Below are 15,912 nucleotides of genomic sequence, written 5' to 3'. Positions count from 1 at the left end.
CCAACCTAAGCCAACGTATGCTATTTCCTAATTTAGTCATCAGGCTTTTTTAGTATCATTCTAAAAAGAACAGATTTTATAACAGAGAAGTAATACAGAGGCTGGAGGCAGGTATGCTGAAAGAGAGAATTTACCCACACTGCCTCAGTACACCTAGAACCAACAACACGAGGAGTTGAAACTGTACTGCTCAAGCTGAGGCAAAAGTCATCTAATTTGGCTAGCAGTTACAAATTGTTATTCAGGAAAATATTAAATCTTTACAACAAAATGAAGTACCAGAAATACCTTGAAGGCAGTGTTGGTAACTCACCTCTTAAATTACTGAGACATGAATTACATAGGCGCTAGGGGTTATGTAATGTAGGCAAGTCGCTGTTTGAATTTAATTAACCACAAAACCTGTATCACTCAGGTATCTCAGTAATTTAGGGGATGAGTTAAAAACCCTGTTTTACACGCCGCACACATAAATTATGAACTAGGTTCCAATGCAACAGCATGTTGATTTTAGTTTTTAGGATCTAGACATACATTAACGATCTGATAAATTTGTAATTTGTGACATAATTAAATTCACTGACAACGAGAATATCACTGCATGCATGTCTACATAATCTTTATTTGGAATTGTTGTGCCTATTGGCCTTTTTGATTTAAAATCACAATTTAAATGTTGGAAGTCCTAAAATCATATGATGTTTACTGGCTACAGGTTCACAAATGATAACTACACTTCTCAAAAAAGTTAAGGGAACACTTTTTAATCAGAGTATAGCATTACGTCAATAAAACTCCTGGGATATTGATCTGTTCAGTTAGGTAGCAGAGGTGTTTGGTAATCAGTTGCAGCTGCTTTGGTGTTATCGAAATTAGCAGCAGGTGCACTAGATGGAAAACAATGGGACAACCGCCAAACAGGAATGGTTTTACAGGTGGAAGCAACTGAAATATTTTTCCCTACTCATCTTTTCTGACTGTTTTTCACCAAGTTTGCTTTTGGCTAGGGTCAGTGTCACGACTGGTAGCATACTGGACCGACTGGACTGGGGCGATACCTGGACCCTATAGAGGTTGCACAGGCAGTCCAACTCCTCCAGGGTGGCACATCAATATGTGCCATTGCCAAAAGGTTTGCTGTGTCTCCCAGCACAGTCTCAAGAGCATGGAGGAGAATCCAGAAGAAAGGCAGTTACTCTGGGATAGCTGGACAGGGCTGTAGAAGATCCTTAACCCATCAGCAGGAACTGCATGATCACTGCCAGAGGCCTACAAAATGACCTCCAGGAGGCCACTGGTGTGAATGTCTCTGACAAAAAATAAGAAACAAACTTCATGAGGGTGGCCTGAGGGCCCAACGTCCTCTAGTGGGCCATGTGCTCACTGCCTGTAACCATAGAGCTCGATTGGCATTTGCCATTGAACACCAGAGTTGGCAGGTCGGCCACTGGCACCCTGTGCTTTTCACAGATGAGAGCAGGTTAACCCTGAGCACATGTGACAGATGTGAAAGGGTCTGGAGAAGACATGGAGAACGTTTATGTACCATTCTTCAGCATGACCGGTTTGGTGGTAGGTCAGTAATGGTCTGGGGAGGCATATCCATGGAGGAATTCACAGACCTCTACAGGCAAGACAATGGCACCCTGACTGCGATTAGGTATCAGCATAAATTCCTTGGACCAATGCTGGTGCAGTGGGTCCTGGTTTCCTTCTGGTGCATGACAATGCCAAGCCTCATGTGGTGAGAGTATGCTGCCAGTTCCTAGAGGATAAAATAATTGATACCATTGAATGGCCCCCACGCTCGCCTGACCTAAATCCAAAAGAACACCTCTTGGACATTATGTTTCGGTCTATCCTACACTGCCAGATTGCACCTCGGTCTGTTCAGGAGCTCAGTGATGCCCTGGTCCAGATCTGGGATGAAATACCCCAGAACACCATCGGTTGTCTCATTAGGGGCATGCCCCCAACATTGTCAGGCATGCATGCAAGCACATGGGGGCCATACAAACTATTAAGTACCATTTTGAGTTGAAGCAATGAAATTTAAGCAAAAAGGACTAGCCTGCTGCATCCTTTTTTTTTACTTTTATTTTCGGGGTGTCCTTGAATTTAGCCCTCTGTAGGATAATAATTTTCATTTCCATCAAACAATGTGGCATCCTTTAGTTCCTAACACATTACTTAATCCATATCAGCATAGATATGCAGCATGAGATTTTTCCCCATTGAGATCTGATGTGTTTTCAAAGTGTTCCTTTAATTTTTTTGAGCAGTGTATATCAGGAAGAAAAAAAAGTAAAGCAAGAAGTTAAAAGGCTACAGGTAATAAATGGTCTTTTGTGATCAGTACCTCCATCCTGTTCACACTCTGCGTAGCAGGAACCTACGTTCCCATTTGCGATTTTCTGCGGGTGTTTGTCATGCACAGGGTAGCCCATTCACTTAAATTGGTCGCCCTATGGACGTTTGTCGCTGCAAAGAAGTTCAGGCACCAAATTTTGGTTCTGTGCCAGAATCATTTTTGCATGTCAAGTGGCAATTGCAGTAAATTCGTACTGCATTTGGGGTGCCATTAAGGACGAATGGTGCCCATATGCACGTCCCGTGTGTTGGTGTGATTTGGAATCGTGAGCAGAATTGCAGAGATTCTGCCAGCAATTCCTAATCGCCTGAGTGTGAACAGGTATCCTGGTAGAGGTATGACTTAGCTTTGTCTCAAACAAAAGGAATAAAAATGTTGAGCAATTTGGTAGCTACCCCACCTAGTGCACTAGCATCTATTTGTCACACCCTGTCCATACATTTTCCTAAACTTCACAGGCTTTTAAACGCTTATGCACCCCTTCACTGCTATATTTTTCCCAAGACCTAAATGAGCTGATTACGTATTAAATGCAATATACAAAACAGTATCTATAAAAATTTACATTTTCATTCATAATTCTGGGTATATTCAAAAATCTTCTCAGACTACAGCTATGTAAAAAAGCTCTATTTAGAAATAAAAGAATGTTTAAAAAAAGTCACAGGTTAGTAAAGTTATTCATTTTATGAGTAATATATAATGAAAATCTCTAACCGGATACAATATTATGTTATATGGATGAAAAAATTATGCTATATGGCCAAATAAAGTGGACTTAAACTCTGAGAGAAATATCACTATTTCAAACCCAATTTAATAAACCAAAATACCAAACACTCTGGAGTAATACTTTGCACAAATGAGTGTATTGGGCTCCATCTGGTTACTGGTACTGCTGTTAGCTATGGTAGAGGGAAAGGATCTGTGTGCAGGCTCCGGCAGAGGAAGCCAATCTATGATTGAACCCACATATAGAAGCACCCCACCACCACTGTTATGAAATATTATAAAGACACTTGATTGGGCGCTTCTGCTCGAAAGACAGTCCTCAAAACGTAACTTATCCTAATGGGGGAAGAAGGAAAGGGGATGGATGGTCTGACGAAGGAGCACTACTGCGCATGCTCCGAAATGCATTACCTCCCCCTGACGTCATCACACCCCGTGTGGTCCACGGGCAAGGCATGCGTTCCACCCCAGCCTCGGACTGACCCACGGTTACTGATTGGGCTTCTCCATCTTCGTCATCTCCAAGCTGCTGGATGGTCTTAGGAGGGACGAGCCACGGGATCGGGAAGAGACCCCCAGCCATGACGCTACCTTTCATTCAAGTGCGTATTAATCGTGTGTGCAAATAAAGAATCACTAGCTGCACTTAGAGGCGACTTTTTCTTTTCCTTGCTATAAAATATTACACTAAGCTTTTCAGCCCTTTCTTATAACAAAATGACAGGGGATGTTACACATAAGTTATTAATTGTACAGAAACGACTGAATATTGACATATTTGTGAATGCAGTCTCACCTGTGACTTCAACCATCTACATCCATTGTCTCTAGCCCTCCAGTCCATATCTGTGGAAGGAAAAAAAAAGAACAAGGTGAGAATGTGCATTCAACATGTCAACTGGTTCTAGATAATTAAATAGGAAGAACTGGAGGAAACTAAAACCTGAAACAATTGCTTAGAGCTCTAGATTTGACCACACTCTAGATGACTCTTGGGTGTTTCGAACTGATCTGACAATTGTTTTCCTTAATGGTAGTGGTAATGGTAGTGGCCAGATGTACCTGTACTTTTATGGCACTGGTGTTCATGTCTGTGCTCTTAACAGGCACTCCCAGTGCCACTATCATCTATAGAATAAAGTTACCAAATTGTAAAAGAAGGATAAAGATCTTAATTTTGGCTATATGGCAGTTTTTAAATCTCACTAGACTAAAAATAAAAATATAAAAAGCCACTTTTTAAAAAATAAAGATCTATATAATAGTGTGTTAGCTTTGTGAATTGTGACCATTGACTGTGAACATCAACCCAGCCAGTTGACTTATCCCTTAATTCTGTATATGTCTGTCTTTGCACTGGCTAATTTAGGTCACAAACACAATTCAGGGTCTTGGCTCTAATATGTAAAGGCCTACATACTTCCTTTCTTTAGTATCTAGGTGTGCCATAGACTGCTGGAACCTTTACTCGTTTCTACATTTTCCCTGGTACTTCTCTCTTCGGTCTGTTTGTCTGTCTGTCTGTAATGCTTTTTCACATCCTTTCAGGTCCTTAAATACCACCAATAAAATGTATCTCTTCAGAAAGATATATTATTTTGTCCAACACCACATAATATTCCTGGGTGACTCCTACAACGGTTCCTACAATACGAATGTAGCGATATCTAACCCTTCTCATTTTAGACTGTAGGCACATATAGGCATGGTTTTCATTTTTATTGTTTTATGTACTTACTATACTGTGTTTAATTTAATGTCATTGTTATAGTTTATATATGTCTGCAGATCACAGTTGAGGATGCTGGTGCTATACACAAAAAAACAATATTAAAATTACAAAAGTATTTGTGTATTGAATTTCTTTTACCTAAACCCACCAAATGATTCGATTTTCAGTAGTCAAATTCTGTTGTTAATATATATTTTACAAACATGGGCAGCTGATTTAACTAACCAGTTGACAAGGTACGTAATCAAGCAGGGAGCTAAAGATTTAAAGTAAACCTGTCTTCAACCAAATAAATACAACCTCCCACTGTGTACAAGGCACCCTGTGGTATCTTAAAATTGACATACACTTGGTCTCTAGAGAGCAAAACAACGGTCTCCTCGAATTTTTCCTGACTAGAGAACCACATACTTACCCTCATTTTAGTCCCCTGATGAAAAGAGGAAACCCTGTTTTTTGTAAGTTTGGACTTAACACAGGTCTCTCCTCCAATGCCCATAAACTCCGCCAGAATCAAATTATTTGGTATGTACTGTATGTCATTAAAACCAATGAGCCAGCCTTTCCTTGAAATTGAACTACACTGCATCTGAACACCACAAACCAAAAACACTGTTTAATTCATTTATAATATTTAAAGCAAACTCTCCCCTTCATCCATGTCTCTGTGCTTTATTTTTCTAAGAAATTCATTTGAAAAAAAAAAAAACCCTGCTTTTTCAGTCCATGGTCATGGACCGTGGTCCATCTGGAGAAGAGGCAGATAGTTCATGTAGCATTTAGTTCCTGTAATCTATCTTCCCTTAGCTCAGGCAGGATGATGTGCTTAGCTTAGAAAACTCTTCCTCCCCTTCTGAAGACTCCTGTGATGTATGATATCATTTGTCTAGACCTGAAAAAAATTTAAAAAAATATACTTTCCTATCTATTTACTAATGCTAGCAGTATAAGGATTAAAAATAGTCAATATTGATTGAGACTGGGAAGCTCTGCTTTATCCTAGCAACATTGCATTGTTATAAATGTAATACTGGTTGCTATGGGTTACAGCACCGCATTGCTCTCTGAATTATTACTAAAGGGACCGTGTTACAAAGAAAAAAGAGCAGACTCACTGATTCCAAGACCCATGTATCACATAGTAGTTCTGTGGCTATGATTTAGTGACGCTAACCTCTAAAAGCTGGAGTATAGAAAGCTGAAACAACAAATGGCAGTTGTCTATAGTAACAAATCATGTCTGAGATTTCTAATGAAGGGAAGAAGTTGATTGGTTGCAATCAATAACGTCACTATTGCTGTAATTTACTTAATTACAGTTTTAGTGACTCATCCTCTGTGAATATATTTGAATTCACTGCAAATATTAGACACAGAATTGCTGTTTTTATAAGAGCCTTCTCACACATGCTTGGTTTTATGAGATTCTTTTTAAATTCTTCTACTGAATTTTGACAAAAAAATTTTTTTTTTGTAAAAAGAACTAAAATGTTTTTTTAGGTGCTTGAGGACAGGACATACCGTGCGTTGGTTGCGCACACCCAGAATCTCACAAACAAGAATTTGGCTTTGATCCCTACCCATGCATGCTCAGTCTGCTCCATTCTAGCACACTGCATGAGTGAAAGAGAGCAGACTGCACATGTGTATGTAGGTAACTAAGCTAGGTGCTCATTAGTGAGTTTCAAATGTTCAGTCTGTCTGACCACCTGCAGGACAGGAAGAGTAGAACACTGTAATGAGCATCTGCAAATTTGAATTTTGGTTTACCTGTAAAATCCTTTTCTCGGAGTACCTCACAAGACACCGAGGACCCAGATATTCATGACTATTTGAGGTATGCAGCCACCTTAAGGTGAATAGACATTGACCATAAAAAAGGCAGGAACCCCCGCCCAGGCATAACCCTTCCAAGCTCAGCTAAACCTTTTTTTTGTAGAAAGCGATAAGGAACAGTCAAGAGGGTAGGAATCTCCGTGCCTTGTGATGTACTCCAAAGCATTTTACATGTAATTCAAAAATCTTAATGTCTTAATAATAATACATATTACATAATACATAATACAGAGATATTCATGACCACTTGAGATGTCCTGAATCAATGAACATGGGGGCAAGGTAATGAAGCAACAAGGCCAACATGTCTAAAACCCAAAAACAGAACATGGGGGAACCCCACTACAAAGCTGTGTGCAATGTGTAGCCATGCCTGCCATTTTTACTTACTGTGAATTAAACATGTGAGTATTTGTATATCTTTGTGCCAATAAAGTGTTTAACTTATTGCTACACTTAGTTGGCACTTGTCCCCCTCCCCTTCTTAAAGTTATATGCATACCCCCCCAGCCCCAAACTGTCATCCACTGAGGGGTAACCATCTACCTGATAAAACGTAGTAAATATGGAAAAAGAGGACCAGGTGGAAGCCTTATAGACTTAAACAAAAAAAGTTGGTTGCTAATGCCTCGTACACACGCATCGATTATTGGCCGGGAATTTTCGGCCAACGTCCGATCGGCCGATTTTCGGCTTGTTAGTATGATGCTTCCGACAACCGACTCCGACTTTTCGGCCTAAAAAAATCTGGTGTGCAGGCTATAAAATTTTTGTTGGCCGTCAACACAACGGCCGATTTTCCGTCAGTCAGTACAGATTTCGGCAGACAAAAATCGATGAGCAAGTCTGGGCATGCTCAGAGATGAAAAAACACACGGAAAGTAAACCAGCACATGACATCATTTCTGAAGTAGATTTTTGTTGGCCGAGAAAATTCGTGTGCAGTCTAGGCACATTCCAACCAACAAAACACCACTCTGGACAAAAGTCGGACGATCGGTCGGCCGATAATCGTTGCGTGTGTACGAGGCATAAATGGCCAAGGAAGCACTAACACTGCTGGTGGAATGGGCCTTGATCGAAAAAGGGGGAACCTTGACCTTAATGCCACAAGTCTGAGAAATGAGCTGAGGAATCTACCTAAAAAAAATATGTTGGATAGAGAGGCAGCCTGACTCTAGTGAGACCCTAACAAGAGCTCTCAGGCAGAAAAATAGGGAATAAAGAGAAAAGGGGCTGAATAGCCCCTTTTATTTATGGGGCAGTGGCAGGTAAGGATAGTGTAGTTTGAATTATAAGGAAGAGATGCAGTTGTTAGGCAAAGTTTTAACCTGTCAGCTTATCCCTAAGCTGATTGGGTGGTCAGATAAGGGGTTAGCTGCCCATGTATCTAGGTAGATTAGGGTCCTTACTTGTTTTATCCTGTTTTTCCCGCCGGTAATCCAGGTCCATGATTGGTCCAGAGCCCTCCAGCAGCTACATTTAAGGGGTCCCCTCACGGACGGGACTTCACATCGCCTCAAGAAGAAGAAACCGAAGATATGAGTCTACTTCGCCGACTGATCGAGCGTGCCGGGGAGGAAGGAGGAGAAGATTGGCTCAGAAGATGCCTGGAATTGCCTCTCGTCGCGGGTCAAGAGGAGTCGCCGGGAGTCGGGCAGGCCGGAACACCATCGCAAGGGACGCCAGGAGGAGGCGGAAAGGTGCGGACCGGATGACGCGGACGTCGGCGGAGGAAGAGCGTCATCACCATCAAGACCGGAGGAAGAAGACGTCACGGCGGGAGGGGTGCGCAGGCGCGTCACCCCCGGAAGATCCGAATCCGAGGCCGGAGCGGCGAAGAGGAGGCGCACCCCGCGCCAACGGTTCTCTCCTCCGGCCGGCACCAGGCACGCCGGGAGGAGCGGCGGCGATTCCCCGGGAAGACGAGCGGCGAGGAGACCGGCACACGGGACCGGAGCACGGAGACAAGGAGCGCGGACAGCTACACCCGTCCAGACGAGGAGTCCAGAGCGGAGCGTCCATCCAGGGGCAGGTGAGGAAGAATTTCACGCGTTTGCCTCTGCCCCGGAGTTAGTCTCACAGCCCCCTGCAGTGTCTCAGGTTAGGGCAGCTCAGGCTTGTGGGGGTTCTGTTAGTGCAGAGAGCTCTGTCCAAACTTCGGCCATCACTAGCCTTTTCCAGGGTTTTTTAAATGACTTTAGATCCCTAATTGATGCCTCCAATCCTTTACCTGCAAGCAGCCCAAATGTCACAGCTCAGTCTGTCCCTTCTCCAATGGATGTATGGGTGCCACCTAGTGGAGGTTTAGAAGTCAGCCACAATAGGCCACAGAGTGTTCATTCTGAGATTTCCAATTCCTTTTTGTTGGCAAAATCCCAAAATTTACCCGAGACAGCATTGAGGGAGTCAATCACCTGTGAAGTTTCTCCGTTAGGCTTTCACTTGTCTGAGGCTGTTAAGGAGAAAATTTGCCAGGGTAATTTTATTGACGTTCTGTCTCTGTTGCCCTCGGCTAGGGATTTTGTCTCAAAGAGTGACAAGAGAGATGAGGATGAAAGGAGGCGCCCTGTAACTAAATCTTTTAACAACTGGCTGCAGGCGTTTTTTATATTTTCGTCTGCGATGTGTGAAAAGTTTCCTGCCAAAAGTATAGGACTTTTTCAACATCTGGACATAATCCTAGAGGCGTACAAAAATTTTGGAGGTACTTCATGGTTCCAGCATGATGTGGCTTTTCGCCAAAAGCTGGCAGTTCAGCCGGCTCTGAAGTGGGGAGTGAAGGACGTCAGCTTATGGCTGGACCTTTTTCTCCCGCAAAGGTCAATTTTTTCCAGACAAAATTTTCCCAATCAGCAACCCCAGCCTTCCACTTCAGGATTTAACTTTAAGAAAGGGGTGTGCTTCAACTATAACGAGTCCGTCTGTAAGTGGCCGGGGTCGTGTAAATATAGACATGAGTGTGCCTTTTGCTCTGGGTCTCACCCCATTGCAAAATGTTTTAAAAGACAAGGGGGTCAGGCCTCAGGTCTTGTGCAGAAAGGCAATAACCCCGGTGAACCTCACCGCCATGCTTCCTTGGCTTCAGCGGTACCCAGACAAGGCGAAGGCCACCCTCCTAATTGAAGGTTTTAGCGACGGTTTTGCTTTGCCTAGGTTTTCTGGGCATGGATGTAAACTGGTCGATAATTTGAAATCTGTGCATAGTCTGGAATTTGTGGTGGTTGAAAAGATTAGCAAGGAATTAGAATTGGGTAGATTTGCTGGCCCCTTTTCTTCTCCTCCATTTTATAATTTTAGGATCTCTCCATTGGGCATTGTCCAAAAGAAGGAACCTAACACTTATACATCATTTATCGTTTCCCTTCGGGGACTCTCTAAATGACGAGATAAGCGAGGACTTGACTACAGTACAATATTCATCTTTTGATGATGCGTTAGTGAAATTGAGAAGTCTTGGTAGAGGTGTTTTGATGGCTAAAACGGACATCAAATCTGCCTTTCGCCTGTTACCTGTACACCCCGATGCTTTTAACTCTCTGGGTTTTTTCTTTTCAGGTAAGTTTTATTTTGATAGGTGTCTCCCTATGGGATGCTCACTATCCTGTTTTTAATTTGAATGTTTTGCCACGTTTCTGGAATGGGTCGTTTCTTTCACATGTAACTCTGATGCGATCATCCACTATTTGGGCGATTTCTTGTTTTTAGGGAAAGGGGGGTCTCCCGATTGTCTACACTTATTGAATAGTTTTTTCGATATGTGTGCACAGTTTGGGATCCCCCTGGCGCATGAGAAAACAGCATGGCCTTCAACATGCGTCCAGTTTCTGGGCATTACCATTGATTCAGAGAACATGGAGTTTAGGCTTCCCCAGCAGAAGATTGCGAAGCTGAAGGTATGTTTATTAAGCATGATCCGCAGGCGTAAGGTATGTTTGAAAGAAATGCAGTCTTTGCTTGGTTTGCTGGCATTTGCCTCCAGGGTTATTCCCTTGGGCAAACTATTTTCCAGAAAACTGTATGCGGCTATAGCGGGTTTGAAATCTCCCACTTCTCATATTAGACTAACTCAGGAAATCAGGGAGGATATGTTGGTGTGGGTTCAATTTTTAATCGATTTTAACGGCAGAAATGTTTGGCAGGAAGAATTTATCCTGGACAAAGATTTCTGTCTCTTTACAGATTCGGCGGGTTCAGTTGGCTTTGCCGCTATTTGGCGCACGCATTGGTGCGCCGATTACTGGTGTCACAGGTGGGTCCAGTTGGGGTACACCCGCAATAGTGTATTGCTGGAGCTGTTTCCTATTGTGGTGGCCCTGGAAATCTGGGGTCATCATTTTCGAGATAAGCGACTAATGGTCAGAACAGATAACAGGGGGGTTCTGTTTGCAATCAATTGCTTATCTTCTAAATCCCCCCCCGTTATTGCTTTGCTAAGGTATCTGGTATCTAAATGTTTGTTGCTGAACATATGGATTAAAGCTACGTTCGTCCCAGGCAGAGATAACGTATTGGCGGATGCTTTATCTCGCTTGCAGATGGAGCGCTTTTTTACGTTGTTCCCGGGAGCAGACAAGGAGAGCTATCGGTACCCGGCCCATCTGTGGAGCATAATTTAGATTTGGTTACTAGAAATATTATGCATTCGTTGGCCCCGTCGACCGTTGCCAGATATCAATCGGCATGGTCTCTTTGGTTATCCCACCTGACTTCTTTGGGAGAACCCCCGGACAATTTTTCTGAGCATTTAGTGTTGTTATTCCTGAATTCTTTATTTCAAAAGAGATATGCATGGGCACATATCAACAAAATTTTAGCGGGTGTGTCCTTTTTTGCTAAACTTAAGAATTTTCCTCCTTGTTCATCGTTTTTTACTGTACGTCAAGCCCTAAAGGGTTATCGTAAAGTCACTTTTCAGCCAGATTCTAGGAAGCCTGTCACTATTTCCATATTGACTAGGCTATGCGCGGTTTCCGTTTCGGTTTGTTACTCCGTTTACGAGTCGGTCCTGTTTAAGGCGGCTTTTTCGTTGATGTTCTTCGCGGCACTGAGAATTTCTGAACTGGTGCCCGCTAGAAGAATGCACAATTCTGGGCTTTTATTTTCGGACGTTGTTTTATCAGTTGAAAGTATTAGCATTTTTATTTGTTTTTCGGTGACGGATCAGCTGGGTGTAGGGAAACGTGTCCATTTGCACATGTTCAAGGAATCTGCGATATGTCCAGTTCGTTTGTTGAATGGATTTTTGGCAATACGTTCAGCCGGTTCAGAATTTTTGTTCACGCACAAGAATGGTAGGCCATTGACTGGCTATCAGTTTAATGCAGTTTTTAAAAAATGTCTCAATTCCTTGAATCTGGATAATGAGAGGCTGACCTCTCATTCATTCCGTATCGGTGCAGCCACGGAAGCTGCCAGGTTGGGTCTGGGCGAGCATTTACTTAAAAAGCTGGGTAGATGGAAATCTGATGTTTTTCAGTCATATATTCGCCCTGATTCTTTCTGTTAATGTTCCAGGGCGCAGAGTTGCTGTATGGATCATCGGACATTCATTTGTTCACTGGGCCCGTGCCAGAGCCAGAAGGAGGACGTACGGCGAAAGTATTGGCCTTTTCCCCAGAGGGGCCAAGGGGGGCCCCCAGCGAGAGGGAGAGGGCAGACCCAACCACGGGGGAGAGGTGGACAGGCCAGGAATCCACCGAGAGAGGAAGAGTGGACTTCATGGCAGTATACGCCAGTACCGAACAGGGATACAGAGAAAAGAAACAGAGAACCAGAGGATGCCGAGGAGGCCGCAGGAAAAAGAAAAAGGGAGCATTAGGCCTAGGGATTTTCAACCTCAGTAATGCCACATTTACTGAAGAGGAACTCAATGTGTTAGAACTAGGCCTCAAGTTTGCTCCAAACAAACAAATTAAACAAATTCAAAGTTTTTATAGATCTGCAAAAGTTTTTACGGAAAATTAATATTAAAAAACATTTTTTTAACAAAGGAGAATTTAACCAAGTTAACAATGGGAAATACAAATACACAGAATTAAGGAACAAGTCCATTTTTAATCCTAAAATTAAGAATCCTCAATTTAGTGAGGTTTTCAAAACCTTAGTAGAACAAGAGATTGAACTACTTAATACAAAGGCCGGGAAGAAGCAAGCAGACATAGACCTTGGAATTAAAAAATTAGAAAGCAAAAAGAATGTAGTAATCAGGCCCGCTGACAAAGGGGAAGGTCTGGTCATTCTTAACAAACAAGATTATCTTGATGAACTTAATAGGTTGGTGGAAGACCAGGAAACTTATGAGAAACTTAAAGGAAACCCAACCAACAAAAATCAAGCTAAACTGAAGAGGATGATTAAGAGGGCGTTACATGATGAACTTATCACTAAGAAAGAAGCAAAATACTTAGTTCCAAGTGCCCCTCGTATACCTGTTATCTACCAGATTCCCAAGGTCCATAAGAACAAAGATAAACCCCCGGGCCGACCAATCGTCAGTGGGATTGAATCTGTTTTTAGCAGATTAGGTGAATATTTGGATTGTTTTCTACAACCCCTGGCTAAAACCTTTCCGGCCTATCTACAAGATAGTAAGGAGGTTATACAAGTATTAGAACAGATTGGCACCAACCCACAACAGATTTTGGCAAGTGTGGATGTTGATTCTCTATATACAAACATACACCAATCACACGCATTGGAGGCAGTAAGATGGGCCTTGAATAGATCCGAGATGTCTGAGGAACAAACCGAATTTCTTTTGCAAGCCTTGGAACTGGCCATGAGCGAGAATTATTTTTGGCATAGTGGCAGCTACTACAGACAAAAAAAGGGCGTAGCCATGGGCGCCAAATACGCCCCCTCGGTAGCCAACATTTTTCTCAGCAAATGGGAGGAAGAAGTCATCTATAGCAAGGAGAGACCGCAACTACGTCTATACAAACGTTATATAGATGACATCCTAATCGTGTGGGAGGGGAGTCCTGAATCCTTCCAGGAGTTCATGGAAGAGATCAGAACTAATGATTACTCCATCTCCTTCTCCGACACTTGGAATAAAGAAATTATCAACTTCCTTGATTTAGCTATCTATAAGAACGATGCAAAGCTATGCACCAGGACTTATTTCAAAGAGGTGGACCGAAATGGGTATATCCCAAAACATAGCTGCCACCATCCTAGGTGGCTTAATGCGGTACCCAAAAGCCAACTGATAAGAATCCGACGGAATTGTAATGATGAAAATGATTACAATGAACAAGCTGACACAATTATCAGGAGATTCGAAGAAAAAGGATATAGCTTGCAGTCCTTATTAAACACTAAAGAAGAAGTACGGCAACTTGATAGGAAGGAGATGATTAAAACAAGGGTTAGGAATAAGAACAATACATATGGTACTGCCTTCATGACCGGTTTTACCCGACAATTTAGGGATATAGAGAAACTAATCAACAAGCATTGGCATGTATTACAAAAAGATACTATTCTAGAAAAAATATTGCCCAAAAAACCGCACTTTATTTACACCAAACCCACCACCCTTAGACATAGGCTCGCCAAGAATGAAGTCAATCCCCCCAAACCCCCAGGGACATTCTTGGATTTGGTGGGGTTTTATTCATGTGGAAGGTGTGTTATGTGTAAAACCTCTAAAAATAGGGTTAGAAAAACTACACAATTTGGATCTACCAGCAATGGTAGACCCTTTGAAATTGACAAATTCATCACATGTAACACCACACATGTGACCTACCTATTGGAGTGTACATGCAAACTCCAGTACGTGGGCCGTACCACTCGCCCACTAGGAGTCCGGTTAAGAGAGAATGTGACCAACATTAAGAATGGGTTTAAAAAACATAGCCTCTCTAACCATTTCCGATTGGTTCACAATAAAGATCCCACCGGACTGAAATTTTGTGGGATTGACAAGGTGGTACCCAACTGGAGAGGGGGCAATTTAACCCAGGGTATTTCACGCAATGAGGGAAAATGGATATACTCTTTAAAGACCCTTCACCCTTATGGGTTAAACAAAGACTTTGATTTGAATTGCTTTTTATCCAACTGGTAGGGAATACATAGCTTTTTTTCTGTGGTTTTATATCTATTTATATATATATATATATCCCTAATATATATATTTTTTATCCCATATATACTTTTTGTCCCACGATCATATCTTGGGATCTGATATTTTTGAGACCCGAGTTCCCAAATAGGGGTCCAGGAAAAGCCCCTAGTGTTCTTTGGATCCCTTTTGCACTTTTTTACTTTTTTAATTATAAGATCAATTTTACTAGTTTTTACTCATTCCTTTATTCATTTTATAATATACATGTTTTTCCGATATTTTAGCAGACATATAGTAGCAGTGTCCTTTGTAATCACTATGGAATAATATGTGTATACCTATGGATTTTTGTATATTTAATTGAGATGGGCATTCCATACCAGAGAGCCTATTTATTAAATTCATATATATTATATTATTTATTGATATTTCATAGAATCAAATTACTAATATCATTATTACCTCTGCCTCCCTGGTGGCGGAGGAATGTGTCCCCGTCTGGGCTTTAATTTTTAACATTTAATATGTAATTTTTTCATTTTAATCTTTATCGATGGCAGCCTCGGAGCTGTACAATGGCCATTATTCGATACAACATATGTGCCTTCGGGTGGGATACCCATGCCCAAGTATAGACTCAGATTGGAAGGAGTTTCGTTTGATTACTTGTTTTTATATAGATGTTTTTATTGATTTACATTTACCTGCATGTAAATAGTACCTGTGACGACTTCCTGTTTGGGTGTACATGAAGCTAGGTACACCCAACAGGAAACAGGAAGTGTACGATTAGACATAATACGGAGGGGTATAAATTAGATGACCCGTCCTGTAGCTGGAAATACGTCTTTGATAACGCCCAGTGGGAGGCGAAAAGCGTTGACGCAATTTCCGGCTACGAGCCCTTCGCAAGCGTCACTTCCGGTAGCGGTGGAACGCACGCCGGAGCCAAGCCAGCCCCGCTGCGCACCGTCACTCACCGGACTCTGCTTGTGAGACCCTTACGCTATAAAGTCTGAGGGTCCACACTGTCCGGTAAGTGTCAACTACCTAGGGGAGAGGAGTTAATCACCACCATCGCACCATTGCAGCATGCATATAATTTCCAGCACTTGAGCACTATTTCGGGCTGTTTCTCAATCAAACGACTTTCACTGGCTACTT

The 15,912-nt window shown here is 42.2% G+C and overlaps 1 protein-coding gene across 2 annotated transcripts in view; it reads right to left on the bottom strand.

Annotated features, from left to right (window-relative positions):
* The window catches only part of JAKMIP2 (janus kinase and microtubule interacting protein 2), a 179,277-nt gene that overhangs the window by 72,045 nt on the left and 91,320 nt on the right, over positions 1–15,912 (bottom strand). For both annotated transcript variants that reach the window (XM_082254242.1, XM_082254241.1), the window contains exon 2: positions 3,900–3,949. The gene's annotated coding sequence lies outside the window, so the exon portion shown is untranslated. The remainder of the gene's footprint in view (positions 1–3,899; positions 3,950–15,912) is intronic.

The sequence above is a fragment of the Pelophylax lessonae genome (genome assembly GCF_965119305.1).
Source record: "Pelophylax lessonae genome assembly, chromosome: 4".
Taxonomy (NCBI): domain Eukaryota; kingdom Metazoa; phylum Chordata; class Amphibia; order Anura; family Ranidae; genus Pelophylax; species Pelophylax lessonae.
Note: the sequence above shows the minus strand (reverse complement) of the source record. Positions and strands in the feature narration are given on the sequence as shown.